This window comes from Phoenix dactylifera, unplaced genomic scaffold (assembly GCF_009389715.1).
Source record: "Phoenix dactylifera cultivar Barhee BC4 unplaced genomic scaffold, palm_55x_up_171113_PBpolish2nd_filt_p 000676F, whole genome shotgun sequence".
NCBI classification, from domain to species: Eukaryota; Viridiplantae; Streptophyta; class Magnoliopsida; order Arecales; family Arecaceae; genus Phoenix; species Phoenix dactylifera.
In genome coordinates, this window is record NW_024068063.1 from 77,985 (window position 1) to 95,034 (window position 17,050).

Genomic DNA, 17,050 nt, shown 5'->3' on the forward strand with positions numbered 1-17,050 from the left:
CCTAAATTTATTCCCATTCGTTCCAATTTTTTCCATATGATCCAACTCTCCTATTTTAATCTCAAAACAATAAAATCCCTTCAATTATTTATCCCTCCAATCTCAAAGCATACCAACATATTTGCACAAATCCTAAAGCTCCATTCACTCCACACGCTCCAACCATCTCCCAGCTCCCGTATCCCATTGAACAAACCAAACTCCCCTGCTACGGATCCCATCTTCTCCGTGATCCGACTTCATCCTTATCTCATGGATAAGCCTAAGCTAACTTCTTCAACCTCCCTCCGGAATCACTCCCTTCCCAGCTCCCATGCATTCAAGACATTCATCTAAAACCAAGCCTCATTCTCTTCTCCCGTATCCGAACAAACTCCTCTGTTCATGCTCCCAGCCGATTGTAGATATAGCTTCATCTCGTTATTCCTCCGCATCACATTCGTGATCCCGCATCCAACCAGAACCTTCAACCGACCAATCCCAACTAGATTCATATCTCCCTGTTATCAACCATCAGCGATGCATGCCAACGTCTGATTCCTCCCGAACCAAGCCAACGGCAGCATCTTCCAAATCCCTGTTCCCAACCAATTCGAGTTCATCCTCCCGTGACCCACGAACAGAATTCAAGCTTCCCAGCATCCGGATAGACGTCAAGTCCCGCTCTAATCCAGCACTTTCCAAATCTCTCTATGATCCATCCTCATCCCGTGATCACTCGGATCAGCATCCCGATTCTTCCGGCATCTCCACATAGCCGTGAGATTGGCTCCATCATCCGCAAGCTTCAACTGCAGCCTTCCTCTGTTTCGGAAACGGAACAGAGGAACATTCTTATCCGAATCAGCCCAGCACCTTCGTAACACCCAACCGATCCACAGTTTTCCCAGGCTTTGGAACAGATCTGAGATCCTCTCAACGTCTTCAACCATCCCGTGAATCCCTCCCTGCTACCTTGGAAACAGCCCCTGCTCCGCATGTCTTCCCCAACGTTCACGGATGAATTCCTTCCATGCGATCCAGCCTTCTGTTATCCACAGATAAAACTTCAAATTCTAACAATCCGAGCATCCCATCATCATCCGAGATCCTTCCAAATAACTGCATCCCGAGCTTCACGGCATTCACTGCAAGCCTCCAAACTTCTTCAGCCGTGAACAGAATGCTCAACGGGTCCGAAGATCAAGCAAGGATTCGCAGCTTCATCCCCTTCGATCTATCCTTATCTCGACGAGGAATAAGGAGGAGGGAGGGAGAGCTTGCAGCTATAAAAGGGGAGGAGACGGACCCCTTGAAATCCATCTCTCCTCAGAGGCCAAGTTCCCCACCGGGAGAAGAAGAGCTTGGCTCTTCTCAGGGAGTTACCACGACAATAAAAAACAGAGGAGGGAGGGAGGTTTGGCTATTTTGGGAATATTTCAAAGGAGAAAGAGAAGGAAGGAATGGGAGCCCGCTGCTGTGCTGCTGCTGCCGTCCACCACTCCATGAAAGGCTGATCTCCTCTCTAGGGCTGGATGCAGCCCTAACAAAGGGACATGGGTTTTATATTTTATTTTATATTCTTGGAGTTGTATGAACTTATTGTTTTTAATGAATATCTTCTTTTATTTCATGTTTAATTTCTGTGATTTTAAATGTGAAGTTTATACAACTGTTCTTCATGATCACTAAGTAAATATAAGATAGTCCATGCTTAGGGAAGATGCGATGTGCTGCCACCTTAGATTAGGGTAGACATTTCATGCCAACTGAAGATGGATTATGCCTAAATTACTTTTGTGAATTTCTATTCAAATGCTTATTAGGCTTGTAGCCAATTTGCATGTTAATCCAAGAACGAAATAAATTATAAATAACCCTTGTTCTGATGTTAGTGGTGAATTCCTTGCCCTAGGTTCTCCCAAACTGATATCATTGTAATTGCATTTCTTATTAAATTTCTAGTTTAATTTTCTTTACAAATTCTCCTTTTTCAATTATTTTTAAAGAAAAATAACTATACCCCAATCCCTATGGATCGATACCCGTAATCACTATCCTACTAGATACGTGCTATTGCGTGGTCTTTAAAGTTGACTATCAATTTTTGGCGCCGTTGCCGGGGATTGCTAGCGTAGTGTTTTTCTTTTAAAAAAAAATTCAAAAAAAAATAAATAAATAATAAATAAAATAATAATATATATATCTAAAATAAAATAAAAATATTTTCTATTTTTTTTTACTTTTCTTATCTCCTTTTTCTCTCTTGCTAATTTTGGAATTTTCTTTTATTCAGGAATCAAAGAGAAAATTTGGGACGATCAAAATGGGAACCGCTGGAAAAGGAATGCTGTAGAGGTTTGCTTTAAAATAAAAAAATTGCTGGGGAAATTTTCTTTGGTAACATCTAAACCTTTCTTATTTAAATTGATTCCCAATTAGCCTGAAATATTGTGGTGATTGTTTTGATTTTAATTTTAGTAAAAGTGTGAATGCATGCTTGATACACATACACTAATTAATCCACACAAAGTAAGGGCAATCACCCCAACAAGATAAGAACTGGATTTCATCACCAGATTCTTGCCCAAATTAGGTGAATCAATTCTCACAGAACTATCACTTTAATTAAAATCAATTAGACGTTGGCCCCTAGGGACATTCGAGCTCAATAGGACGAAGATCACCGAAAGTTGCACCAATTTCGCTCTGTGGCTCAGTTGATGTCTAGGCAAGCTTTGTCCCAAGGGAGACAGTTAATCTGTTCGAGGCAAGTGGTTTTTAAGTGGGACCTTTGCAACGCATCGTGACCCCCCCACTTACCTGGGAGCTTACCTGGTCAACTCAGTTCATTAGACCGAATTGGAGGCTTAGGTGCCCTCTTCAAACCAGTTAGGAGCTGTCTAGTGATTTTAGGGCAAACATAAGGATTTGAAGTGTTTCTTTTAATGCATGCTTGACTGCACTTGACTGATCAGAAGAGTTTTAGTGCATGCTAGGGTGTCGTTCCAGATCTCCAGAATTAGTACCTTTTGACCCTGAAATAGAGCGTTCTATTAGGATCCTTCGAGCCGAAATCCGTACCAATAGAACCATAGGATCTGCTCCACCTCCTGAGATGGCTGAAGAACAACCCAAACTCCTGAGGGAGTACTTTACTCCCACCATTTACACTTCTCCATCTTGCATTCGATTACCTAAAGTAGCAGCTGTACAATATGAAATAAAGTCTAGTGTGATCCAAATGCTCCCATCTTTTTACGGGCTCACCAACGAAGACCCATATAAACACCTAGATGAACTTCTTGAGATTTGCACCACTGTCAAGATTCAGAACTTCACTGATGATGCTCTGAAATTTAGATTATTCCCCTTCTCCCTTAAAGACAGAGCCAAGCAATGGCTGAATTCTTTAGAGGCTAATTCAATTCCTTCCTGGGATCAAATGCAACAAGAATTTCTTAAAAAATACTTTCCCATAGGAAGAACGAACCAGTTTAGACGTGCCATCACAAGCTTCTCCCAAACCGATGGAGAAGAATTTCATGAAACCTGGGAGAGATTTCGGGACCTAATCCGTAAATGCCCGCATCATCAAATACCCAAGTGGCAATTAGTGCAATGTTTTTATGACGGATTGTCTGAACGAAACCGTCAAATGGTTGATGCTTCTTGTGGGGGTACTTTCATGCTTAAAAGTGAACATGAGGCATGGCAATTATTTGAGAACCTTAATAAAAATTCCCTCCACCATGCCTCCTCTGCTCGTCAAGCACCCCCGAGTTCTCAAAGAAAAGGAACCATATATGAAGTTAGCCAATCCATAGGTCTATCTGACAAAGTAGATGCACTATCCCGCAAGTTGGACCAGCTAATGTCTAAAGAACAGCTTCCAAACTTTTTCCAAGCACAAGTGTGTGCTCTCTGTTCTAATCCGTCTCATACTGTTTTTGAGTGCCCTTCGGCAGCACAATTCCCTGAATTTGTGCAAGAACAAGTAAATGTTGCCCAAACGCAATCCCGACCCGGTAATGATCCATATTCTACCACTTACAACCCGGGATGGCGCAACCATCCGAATTTCTCTTGGAAGCAGCAGACTCTCAATACTTCCCAACCTTATTTCCAAAACTATCAACCATTCCAGAATGTTAATCCCTACTGTCCTTCGACTCAATTTCAACACACTCCTCCTCCACCCCATAAAAACACAGCCTTTGAGGAGAAAGTGTTGACCTCCCTTCAAGGTTTGGAAACTATTACACAATTGGTGCACTCTCACACGCAATCCATCGCCAAGCTAGAATCCCAAATGGGGCAACTAGCTAATGCACTGAACAAGCGAGAGGAAGGAAAGCTTCCAAGCCAACCAGTGAGTAATCCTAGGGGACAATACATGGCTCAAGAAAATCAACCGAATAAAATTCATCATGAACAGGCCAATGCTCTGACTACCCTAAGGAGTGGACGTGTAGTAGACAATAAGATTGGGGAGGAAAACAACAACGAAGGTAAAGAAGAAGAGAGAAATGTATCACATGAAAATCCAAAACCTTCTTCTTCTTCAACTAGTCCACCATCTGCCACAACTCACATTCCAAAGGTCCCATTTCCTGATGCCCTCAATTCACCCTCTCCCTTTGGCAAAAAAGAAACTTCACTAGAGGAGATGATGGAGGTTTTCAAACAAGTCAAAATCAACCTCCCGCTTCTTGATGCTATTAGACAAGTTCCATCTTATGCCAAATTTCTCAAAGACCTTTGTACACAGAAACGAAAATCTAGGACACATGTGCCTAACAAGGTCTTTCTAACTGAACAAGTGAGCTCCATCCTCCAACACAACACCCCTCCAAAATTCAAAGATCCTGGTGCTCCCACCATCTCCTGTGTCTTAGGAAATAATTTCATTGATCGAGTACTCTTAGATCTAGGGGCAAGTGTCAACCTTTTACCTTACTCAGTTTATGAGAAACTTGGGTTAGGTGAGTTAAAACCAACCTCGGTATCCTTCAATTGGCTGATCGATCTGTAAAAATACCACGTGGGATAATTGAAGATGTTCTTGTCAAGGTAGACAAATTCTATTTTCAGTAGATTTTATCATTCTTGATATGGAACATGAGCCTAATCCTAAGAAACAAATCCCCGTGATCCTTGGGCGTCCCTTTTTAGCTACAGCCAATGCGAGTATAAATTGTAGAACTGGGGTAATGAATATATCTTTTGGGAATATGAAAGTCAAGTTAAATATATTTCGTGCCTCTGATCAACCCGCAAAGAAAGTTGAGTGCTTCCTAATAGACAAAATGGACGATCTTGTAGAAGAAGCCCTTCCCTATATTTTGGCAGATGACCCTCTAAAAATATGCTTGGCCCATTTTGACTTTGATATAGAAAAGACCATAGAAGCAGTCAACTTTCTGCCCGACAATCAGTTTCCCACGAATTTTCTTTCTTGGAGAACTCCGCATGAACCCGGTATGATTTGATAAAGATGTACTGCGTCTGGCTGAAGACGTTAAACTTAGCGCTTGTTGGGAGGCAACCCAATTTTCATAGGTTATTTTTTGCATATTTTCTTATCACATTTTTTTCAGGTGTCCTCATATTACTGATGCAACTAAGGTACAATGCTTCTATCCTCCATATGCATCATATTTTCATCCAAATAAAAATAATAATAATAATAATAAATAATAAAATATTATATATATATATATTAATATAATATGTTTAAAGTAAAAAAAAATATTGAGGACAATGTCTGATCTAGGTTGGGAGGTATAGGATTCGAATTTTTGAAGAACTTTTTACATTTTCGTATTTTTAAATATATAAAAAAAACCTAATTGCTATGCTTTAGTGCTGAAATAATAAACACACAAAGTATATGTTACGGGGGAACTCAGCCACCATGCCCCACGTGACCGACACGCGCGCCCAAGAAGACTACAGCTGCCCCTTGATCCAGTAACCCGACCCCGAGTCGGATATCTTCGGCTTCGCAGCCCGACCCCGAGTCGGCTGCCCCTTGATCCAGTAACCCGACCCCGAGTCGGATATCTTCGGCTTCGCAGCCCGACCCCGAGTCGGCTGCCCCTTGATCCAGCAATCCGACTCCGAGTCGGATATCTCCGGCTTCGCAGCCCGACCCCGAGTCGGCTGCCCCTTGATCCAGCAATCCGATCCCGAGTCGGCAACCTCTCGACAACGACAGGCTGTTCCCCTGAAGCACGCCACGACCCTCTGTCCCTGCAACGGTCGTATCCGGCGCTGCTCCACGATCTCCTGTAACAGCCGTACAAGGCGGAGCTCCACTACACCCTGTCACGGCCGTACCCAGCGCTGCCCCACGACGCCTGTAACGGCCATGTCAGTGGCAACTCCATCGTGCCCACACGATGACCAACCCCCCGAAGGACCCCCCCAGCCTGGTAAACTATGCTGGCGGGGGGGAGAAGGGGGGAGGTAAGCAAGAACTTCCAGAGCATTCTCCTACTACCCTGCAATTATCTCTCCTTCTCCTCCAATCTCCTCTGACTTGATCGTCGGAGGGCCCCCACTACCCCAGTAGTGGTGCGAGGCTTGCTTGCAGGTTTCCGGTGGAAGGTGGAGCACAATCAACATCAACCAAGGCAGCTCAGACGGAAATCCCGTTCACACCGCTGTGCCAATCGTTCTCGGTTTGGACCACCAGCAACAGTTGGCGCTAGAGGAAGGGCCCGAATCTTAGAGCGATCGTAATGGCACGGCGAGGTGGTCGTGGAGCTTCCAATGCCTCCGGTCGCGGGGCCTCTCGCGCCTCCGGCCGGGAGGCCGCTGCGTCTCCAACACATTCTCAGCAACACTCCACCGTTCCACCCCCCATTCAGATGGTCGAAGCCGCTCAGTTCGACCAGTTAGCCCAGCAGGTTCGCACCCTCGCGGAGGCGGTGCAGAACCTGCAGGGTGTGATGTCTCGGGCGCCGCAGCGGGCCCAGGAGCCGCTGCTCCCTGAGCGCTCACCTGTCCTCCTTAACCCGCGCTCCTTCCTCTCCCATGGGGAGGAGCGCCGGCGCGAGGAAGATTCTCGAGCACGGTCCATTTTGCCGGGACCGTCCCATCGAGCTGCGCGGGGTACGAGAGGCGGGCCCGGGCGCGTTCCCAGACCCCCCAGTCCTCAAGGAACCCGCGCTCCAGTCGGTCCCCCTCTCGGTGCTCCTTGTCTCCCACCCATCGGTCGCGCTCCCTGGAACCGGCGGGTGGACGATCTCCACCGACAACTCCAGGTCCTGAAGGGCCACTCTAAAGATCCCTTCGCCGACTTGGAGATCTCCTCCCAACCGGCGCTTGCCTCGAGGATCCTGCGGACCCCGAATCCGCCGGGGTTTAAAATGCCGGCGATCGAGCCCTATGACGGGGCGGCGGACCCGCGGGATCACGTCGAGAGTTTCAGGACCCTTATGCTCCTCCACGGAGCATCAGGTCCTCTCCTCTGCAAGGCTTTCCGGCGACCCTCCGTGGCCCGGCAAGGGCGTGGTTCGCCGGCTTGGAGGCTAACTCGATCCAGTCCTTCGACCAGTTTACTCGCCTCTTCATCACCCATTTCGCCGTCAGTAGCCGGCGGCGACTGGTCTCCGACTCCCTCTTCGATATCCGGCAAAACGAGGGAGAAAGCTTGCGGGATTATCTTACCCGCTTCAACAAGGCTACGCTGGAAGTCCGGAACCTGAGCCAGGAGGTGGCTCTTTCAGCCCTGAAGCGTGGCTTCCGAAAGGGCAGACTCACCTTCTCCCTGGACAAACGCCTGCCGCGGAGCTTCCCGGAGCTGTTGTCCCGGGCGAACCAGTATGCGGACGCCGAGGAGGCGGCCGCCCACCGGAGCAAGGAGGCCGCCGAGATCCCTCCAAAGCTCGGGAAGAAAAGGCGAAAAGAGGCACGCCAGAGGAGGAGCCCGACGCCTCAACGTCGGCGCAGAAGCCTGTCGCCGGCGAGGAACCACGGCGCCCTACGCCCTCGTTCTCCGCCCCGATGTTTCAACCGGTACACTCCTCTCCTGACTCCCCGGACCCAGATCCTCATGGAAAATCAAGGGGCGGGAGGACCTCCCGGTCCCGAGACAGATGAAGAAGATCCCTGGGAGGAGGCCCTCTCGGGCGTACTGTGAGTACCACCGAGACCACGGCCACGACACCGAAGACTGCTTCCAGCTTCGGGACGAGATCGAGGCTCTCATCCGCCGAGGGCGTCTCGGTCGATATGTGAACGACCGACGTCCCCCGCAGACTCGCGTCCGGCCGACCCGGCCCCTCCGGAGCCTCGGGAGCAGAATCGACCCGTCGCGGGCGTGATCCATACTATCACTGGGGCTGCCCCCGGCCCGAGAGGAACGCAGGGGGCTCGACTGAAGCATCAGGGGCAGCCGTCGCAAAGAGGCAGAGGGTCGGTAATGTAATCACTTTTTGTGATGAAGATGTAAAGGGGGTTCAGACCCCCACGACGACGCCATGGTGATCTCCCTCACTATGGCAAACTATGATGTAAGGCGTGTTCTTGTGGATAGTGGAAGCTCAGCTGATATTTTGTTTTACGAGGCCTTCCAAAAGATGAGCTTGTCCAGACAATTGTTGCACAAAACATCCACCCCCCTCATAGGATTCACTGGAGACGCTGTCTCGGCCGAAGGTGTTGTTGAGCTGCCTGTGACTGCGAGCGTTGCACCCGCAGAAGCCATGGTGCGGCTCGGGTTCTTGGTCGTCCGTGTTCCCTCGGCCTACAACGCTATCCTCGGACGACCCGGACTGAACGCCCTTCGCGCGGTGGTCTCAACGTACCACTTGCTCATGCGGTTCCCCACGGCGGCCGGGATTGGAGAGGTCCGAGGTGACCAACCGACCGCAAGGCAATGTTTCCTAGCAACTCTCAAAGGGAAGAAGCCCGTAGAAGCCTTAAGCGTCGAGTCCCTCGACGCCAGAGACGAGGTGGCCTTGCGGCACGGGGAGCCGGCCGAAGGTGTGATCGAAGTTCCCCTCGAGGAAGGTCGCCCGGACCGGACGGTCCGAGTCGGCACCAATCTCGACCCGGGAGCTCGGGCTCGGTTGGTGGAATTCCTCCGAGCCAACGCCGATGTATTTGCCTGGTCGGCGGCCGATGTACCTGGGATCGACCCGGAGGTCATTTCTCACGCCCTCAACGTCGACCCAACCCACCGACCAGTAAAGCAGAAGAAGAGACACTGTGCCCCGGATCGGATCCGAGTGGTCGACCAGGAGGTAGACAAGCTCTTGGAGGCAGGATTCATAAGGGAGGTCAGCTACCCCGAATGGCTGGCAAATGTCGTACTTGTCCGGAAGGCGAGCGGAAAGTGGAGGATGTGCGTCGACTACACCGACCTGAACAAGGCATGCCCCAAGGATAGCTTTCCGCTTCCGCGGATAGACCAACTGGTCGACGCGACTTCCGGATATCAGCTGCTGTCTTTCATGGACGCCTTCTCCGGCTACAACCAGATAATGATGGCTCCACAGGACGAGGAGAAAACTGCCTTTATAACAGACCGGGGGCTGTACTGTTACAAGGTAATGCCCTTCGGTCTGAAGAATGCTGGCGCCACTTACCAGCGCCTCGTCAACAAAATCTTCAAAGAGCAAATCGGCCGGAACATGGAGGTGTACGTGGACGATATGCTGGTGAAGAGCCGCCATGCAGACCAGCACATCGCGGATCTGGAGGAGACTTTCGCCACCTTGCGGAAGTTTTGCATGAAGCTGAACCCAGCGAAGTGCGCCTTTGACGCTTCGGCCGGGAGGTTCCTCGGTTTCATTGTCAACCAGCGGAGGATCGAAGCCAACCCGGACAAAATCAAGGCCATCCAAGATATGTCCCCTCCGACCAAAGTGAAGGAGGTTCAGGAGCTCGCTGGGAGGGTCGCCGCGCTCGGACGATTTGTGGCAAAATCGGCCGAACGCTGCCAACCTTTCTTCAAGGTGTTGAAACGCCCGAAAGACTTCCTCTGGACGGCCGAATGTCAAGCAGCATTCGACCAGCTCAAGGAATACTTGGCGTCTCCTCCCCTGCTGTCCAAGCCGCAAGAAGGGGAGATGCTCTACCTCTATCTGGCGGTCTCCCCAACCGCAGTCAGTGCGGTACTGGTTCGGGAAGAGGCAAAGCTCCAGAAGCCTGTGTACTACATCAGCCGGGTCCTACGGGATGCCGAGACGCGGTATACGAAGGCTGAAAAGATCGCCTTCGCGCTGCTGACTGCGACCAGGAGGCTTCGCCCCTATTTCCAGGCCCATTCTGTCACCCTCTTGACCGATCAACCGCTGCGGCAGATCCTCAGCAATCCTGAGAATGCGGGACGGCTGGTGAAGTGGGCAGCAGAACTTGGTGAGTTCGACATCCGCTACCAGCCCCGACCCGCCATCAAGGCCCAGGCGCTCGCGGATTTCCTCGCTGAGTGCACGGTGCAGGAGGCGGAACCTAGGTCGCCGGAAACACCCAGCCTCGACCTCCCGATTTGGACGCTTCACATCGATGGGTCGTCGAACCCCGAAGGTGGAGGGGCCGGGCTGGTCCTCACCAGCCCTGATGGAGTGATAGCCGAGTATGCCTTGAGGTTCGGATTTCCAGTGACCAACAACGAGGCGGAGTATGAGGCCCTAGTCACGGGACTCAAACTCACCAAGGAGCTCGGCATCCGGCGCCTGAAGGTCTTCACCGACTCCCAGCTGGTGGTCGGGCAGGTCCGTGGGGAGTTCGAAGCCCGGAACCCGACCATGCAGAATTACGTCCGGAAGGTGCAAGCACTCATTCCCGACCTCGGCAGTGTCGACATCCAGCAGGTCCCAAGAAGTGAAAATGCCAGGGCCGACAGGCTGTCCCGCTTAGTGAGCGCAGACGCGCACAACTTGTCGAGGGCGATCTACCTGGAGACCCTGGATGCCCCGAGCATCGGCGAGGCTGGAGCGGTGATGGCGATTGATCCGGAGCCGTCTTGGATGGACCCGCTTGTCGCCTACCTCGCCGAAGGGATCCTCCCTGAAGACGAAGATCAAGCTCGGCGACTTGTTATGAAGTCCGCCCACTACGTACTCAATGAAGGGAGGCTGTATCGGACCTCGTTCACCGCCCCCCTCTTAAAGTGCCTCCGCCCCTCGGAAGCGGCTTACGTCCTCGGCGAAGTCCACGAAGGCGTTTGCGGATCCCACTTGGGGGCTAGGTCCTTGGCGCACAAGATCATGAGGCAAGGCTATTATTGGCCTACCTTGTTGGAGGACTCAAAGGATCATGTACGGAAATGCGACGCCTGCCAGCGCCACGCCAACGTCTAGAGAGTCCCTTCTGTCCCCTTGGCACCAATCACTGCACCCTGGCCCTTCGCCCAGTGGGGAATGGATATCCTCGGACCATTCCCCGTCGCTTCAGCTCAGCGGAAATTTTTGATTGTTGCAATCGACTACTTCGCCAAGTGGGTGGAGGCAGAGCCGCTGGCCACTATCACGGAGGTGCAAGTCTGGAAGTTCGTGAAGAAGAACATCATTGTCCGATTTGGGGTACCTCGGGTCCTCATCTCGGATAATGGCCGACAGTTCGACAACAAGCATTTCCGTGACTTCTGCGAGGAGTTCGGGATCGAGCATCGGTTCACATCTGTGTCGCATCCCCAAACCAACGGCGAGGCCGAGGTCACAAATCGGACAATCCTCCAAGGAATCAAAGCGCGAATTGGTCGGACGGGGCAAGCTTGGGTCGAAGAACTCGAGAATGTCCTTTGGGCGTATCGGACCACGCATCGGACCCCTACCGGGGAGACGCCTTTCAGCCTAACCTATGGCACGGAAGCCGTTGTCCCCGTGGAGCTCGGACTCCCCTCACCTCGGGTGGCCGCGCACCGACCCGAGGCCAATTCGGAGCAACTCCGAGGGAACCTGGATCTCTTGGAAGAAGCGAGGGAAATGGCGCAGGTTCGGATGGCGATGTATCAGCGGAGGGTGGCCCGATATTACAACTCCAAGGTCCGACCGAAGCTTTTCAGAATCGGAGATCTGGTGCTAAGGCGAGCTAAAGCATCTCAACCTGCGGAAGGTGGGAAGCTAGCGCCAAATTGGGAAGGCCCGTATAAGGTTCGCTGGGTAAACCGACCTGGCTCCTACCAGTTGGAGGCCCTAGATGGTCGAGAAATTCCAAGGAGCTGGAATTCCGCTAACCTGCGGATGTATTACCAGTAGAACGACGATGCCAGAAAGACAGTTCAAAAATGTATAACACTTTGCATTTCAATAATTTCTGGTTACAACGGCGTGCTCATGTGATTACAAGGAATTCCCAGAGGAGAATTAGGGTGTAAAGAAAGTAAAGAAGAGGCGGAGACTCCGAGGAGCTGAAGATCTGGGATCCCGAAACCTCCATCCGAAGCAGCTGCAATCCCGCCGGAAGTGGGTGCTTCCAACCGGAGGCGCCATCGGCGTCTCACGAAGAAGACGAAGAGCCGGCGCGGATGAAGAAGAAGTAGACGAAGGAGAAGTCTACATTGCTCCTACCCAGAGGCGCCATCCACGCCTCACGAAAAAGACGAGGAGCCGCCGCAGACGAAGCTCCCGCTGCCTCCAGGGGAACGCCACCTCCAAGGGATATTTCGGTCCTCCCCAGTGTTAGGGGAGAGAAGGAATACAAGGGGGAAGAGCATATGGAGGCGCGGTCCCGGATCAAGCACCTGGTGCGGAGCTCAATCGGGAGGCCGAACTTCAAGGAGGGGAGACGTGATCCCGGATGAAACGCCTAGAGCGGAGTTCCGCCGGGGAGAACCTCCTTGTTGATCCCAGATGAAACGGCTAGTTGGCGGAAGTCGCGAAGGGTGCGCCTCCCGTTCCTTCGGCAGGGGTCACTCAACCATGCGCCGGAGAGGAGGCCCACGATCCATGGCAACCTGAACAGCTCCGGCTTGGCAGGCTCCATCGCACCTGCACCTATATTTATAGCCAAACTGCGGCCCCCCGGTCGTTCCGATACGGGTGGCTCCAATAAATGCGGGCGCATTGAATCCGGAGCCGATCCGGCTCTCGAAGCGTATCTTCCCGCGATTTCCTAAGCGTCATTCTCCCTAATCGCATTTTTTGTGCAGGACACTCCGGGTGGCCTGTACCCCTTGGTCCACGTATCTCTGCTCGCGCCCCAGGCCGCATCCGCCTCGAAGAACGCGCGTATCGCGGCCGCTTAACTGACACTCCTCGCAAGCAGCAACTGGCGATCCGATTTCTCAGGTAACCCCTTAATTAGCACTTAATGCCCATCTGGTGTTCCCCAGGCGACGCTTGGAGAGGAGGAGAAATACAATCGCAGCTGGCCATGGAGAAATCCCGTCGGGCGGCAAGCGACAGGCGCACGACCAGCGAGCGGAATTTTCCGAGGCTCGGCCCTTGGATGCCAGGCTAACCCGATGATCATCCCGGGAGCAGACTAGCCTGAAGCCCCGACCGGTCGCCTCGGCTTGCGCCAGCCTTGGCCGACCAACGAGCGGAATCTCCCGAGGCTCGGCTCTCGGATGCCAGGCTAACCCGATGATCATCCCGGGAGCAGACTAGCCTGAAGCCCCGACCGGTCGCCTCGGCTTGCGCCAGCCTTGGCCGACCAACGAGCGGAATTTCCCGAGGCTCGGCCCTCGGATGCCAGGCTAACTCGATGATCATCCCGGGAGCAGACTAGCCTGAAGCCCCGACCGGTCGCCTCGGCTTGCGCCAGCCTTGGCCGACCAACGAGCGGAATTTCCCGAGGCTCGGCCCTTGGATGCCAGGCTAACCCGATGATCATCCCGGGAGCAGACTAGCCTGAAGCCCCGACCGGTCGCCTCGGCTTGCGCCAGCCTTGGCCGACCAACGAGCGGAATTTTCCGAGGCTCGGCCCTTGGATGCCAGGCTAACCCGATGATCATTCTGGGAGCAGACTAGCCTGAAGCCCCGACTGGTCGCCTCGGCTTGCGCCAGCCTTGGCCGACCAACGAGCGGAATCTCCCGAGGCTCGGCCCTCGGATGCCAGGCTAACCCGATGATCATCCCGGGAGCAAACTAGCCTGAAGCCCCGACCGGTCGCCTCGGCTTGCGCCAGCCTTGGCCGACCAATGAGCGGAATTTCCTGAGGCCTAACCCTCGGATGCCTGGCTTAGCGCCGGAAGAATTTTCTGAGGCCTAACCCTTGGATGCCTGGCTTAGCGCCGGAAGAATTTCCTGAGGCCTAACCCTCGGATGCCTGGCTTAGCGCCGGAAGAATTTCCTGAGGCCTAACCCTCGGATGCCTGGCTTAGCGCCGGAAGAATTTTCTGAGGCCTAACCCTCGGATGCCTGGCTTAGCGCCGGAAGAATTTCCTGAGGCCTAACCCTCGGATGCCTGGCTTAGCGCCGGAAGAATTTCCTGAAGCCTAACCCTCGGATGCCTGGCTTAGCGCCGGAAGAATTTCCTGAGGCCTAACCCTCGGATGCCTGGCTTAGCGCCGGAAGGATTTCCTGAGGCCTAACCCTCGGATGCCTGGCTTAGCACCGGAAGGATTTCCTGAGGCCTAACCCTCGGATGCCTGGCTTAGCGCCGGAAGAATTTCCAGAGGCCTAACCCTCGGATGCCTGGCTTAGCGCCGGAAGAATTTCCTGAGGCCTAACCCTCGGATGCCTGGCTTAGCGCCGAAAGAATTTCCTGAGGCCTAACCCTCGGATACCTGGCCTAGTGCCAGAAGAATTTCAAGAGTCGGGAGTCAGCGAGACGCTACCAAGAGTTAAAAAGAAGAAGGACGAAAGTGAAATGAAGAAACTCTATTTGCATTAACTTTCATTGTTTCAGGGCCGAGACCCATACAACTTGGCAAAATGCCAACACACAAAGAAAAGAACAAAATACAGAAGGTCAGCTTGGAGGAACCCCCGGGTCGAGAACGTCGGGCACGTCCGTAGGGGGTAGGGAGACGGTTGGAGAAGCAGCAGGCAATGGCGCCGGAGGGGAGTCAAGAAGGGAGATCCCACTCAGGTCAATTTCGGGGTACTTAGCCGACACCCTTGCCAGGCCTTCCTCGAAGCCTAAGACAAAGGAGTCGGACCCCGCATCCGACATATCACGGACGAACTCGTCGGACTGACGATAGGCCTGTACCGCCTCCGACATATCACGGGTGAACTCGGCGGACTGACGATAAGCCTGTACCGCCTGACGCCCGATCTCCGCACTCTTCTCGGCCAGCGTCGCCTCTGCCCGCTCCATAATCTGAGCCTTCGCCTCCAAGACCTTCGCCACAATCCGGTCATCCGCCTCGGAGGAGACCCTCAGCAGATCAGCCTGAGCCTCCTTGTGCTTCGCCTCGGCAGCAATGCGAGCAGCCTCAGCCTCCTCCAGGCGCGAATGAAGCTCCTGGTCGCTCGCGCGGAACTTCTCCAAGGCCGACTCCAATTCGCCCAGCTTGGCTTCAAGAGACCGGGTTCGGTTGCGGGCGTTGTCGGCTGACCGCTGGGCCTTCTCCCACCCCTCCCGGTAGTCGGCAGCCTTCCGGGACTGCTTCTCGGCCCGCTCCTCCGCCTTCTTGATCTCGCCCTCGAGACCCGAGGCAACCTTGAGTTGCTCCCGAGCCTCCAACAGTTGCTTCTCGAGGGTGGCGAAGCCGAGTGCCCGCTCTTCGGCCACCTGGAGTCTCGTCTCGAGGTCCCTGGTCGTCCTCCCCGCCGCAGCCTGACCTCCCTCCTCTACAGCCTTCAGTTGGCTCTCGGCCCTCGCCAGAAGCCTCGCCTGTTCCTCGTAGCACTCCTCCAGGCGGACGGAGGAGGACCCCCGGTTAAATAGGCGGAAAGGTGGGTGATGCCCCGGTGACGCCAGAGGACGCCTGGCTGCCGAAGGGTCGCTCGCGCCCCAAAGGCGAATCGACGCCATTAAGGAAGGATGTCCGCCGAAATCCTCAGACTGCCAGGTCAGCAACAACCGCCATACGCCATAAAGAAGACGGGGAGCTCGAAGCGCGCGCGCCTCTCCGAGGGATGGCGGCAATCTCGAAGCATCACTTCCTTCACCCGTTCCCCTTCTGGTTCCAGGCTCGGAAGTGGGGGGCTACTGTTACGGGGGAACTCAGCCACCATGCCCCACGTGACCGACACGCGCGCCCAAGAAGACTACAGCTGCCCCTTGATCCAGTAACCCGACCCCGAGTCGGATATCTTCGGCTTCGCAGCCCGACCCCGAGTCGGCTGCCCCTTGATCCAGTAACCCGACCCCGTGTCGGATATCTTCGGCTTCGCAGCCCGACCCCGAGTCGGCTGCCCCTTGATCCAGCAATCCGACCCCGAGTCGGCAATCTCTCGACAACGACAGGCTGTTTTTCTGAAGCACGCCACGACCCTCTGCTCCACTACTCCCTGCAACGGTCGTATCCGGCGCTGCTCCACGATCTCCTGTAACAGCCGTACAAGGCGGAGCTCCACTACGCCCTGTCACGGCCGTACCCAGCGCTGCCCCACGACGCCCTGTAACGGCTATGTCAGTGGCAACTCCATCGTGCCACACGATGACCAACCCCCCAGAAGGACCCCCCAGCCTGGTATATATGCTGCGGGGGGGAGAAGGGGGGAGGTAAGCAAAAAACTTCCAGTACATTCTCCTACTACCTGCAATTATCTCTCCTTCTCCTCCAATCTCCTCTGACTTGATCGTCGGAGGGCCCCCACTACCCCAGTGGTGGTGCGAGGCTTGCTTGCAGGTTTTCCGGTGGAAAGTGGAGCGTAATCAACACCAACCAAGGCGACTCAGACGGAACCCCGTTCACACCGCTGTGCCAATCGTTCTCGGTTTGGACCACCAGCAACAGGTACAATACCTTCTGGTGGGTCTACTAAGGTCCAGACTTGGTTGGAATGCATGGAGTCTAACTCTGACTTCATAGCTTCCAGCCATTTCTCGGAATCGATATCAGATATCGCCTCGTTGTAGGTTTTGGGATCCTGTATGTGATCCCTATCTCCCACTAGGAACATTTCCTCGGTATCCTCTTCTAGTATACCTAAGTATCTATCGGGAGGATGGGAGACCCTACTAGATCTACGAGGTGGTCGAGGGACATCGTGTACTG

General features: G+C 53.4%; 1 non-coding gene across 1 annotated transcript; it reads right to left on the minus strand.

Annotated features, from left to right (window-relative positions):
- Window positions 1-3,473: 3,473 nt before the first annotated feature.
- LOC120106903 lies at window positions 3,474-3,579 on the minus strand. The gene has a single exon (XR_005508891.1). It is a non-coding gene; the product is annotated as a small nucleolar RNA R71 (small nucleolar RNA).
- Window positions 3,580-17,050: the final 13,471 nt, after the last annotated feature.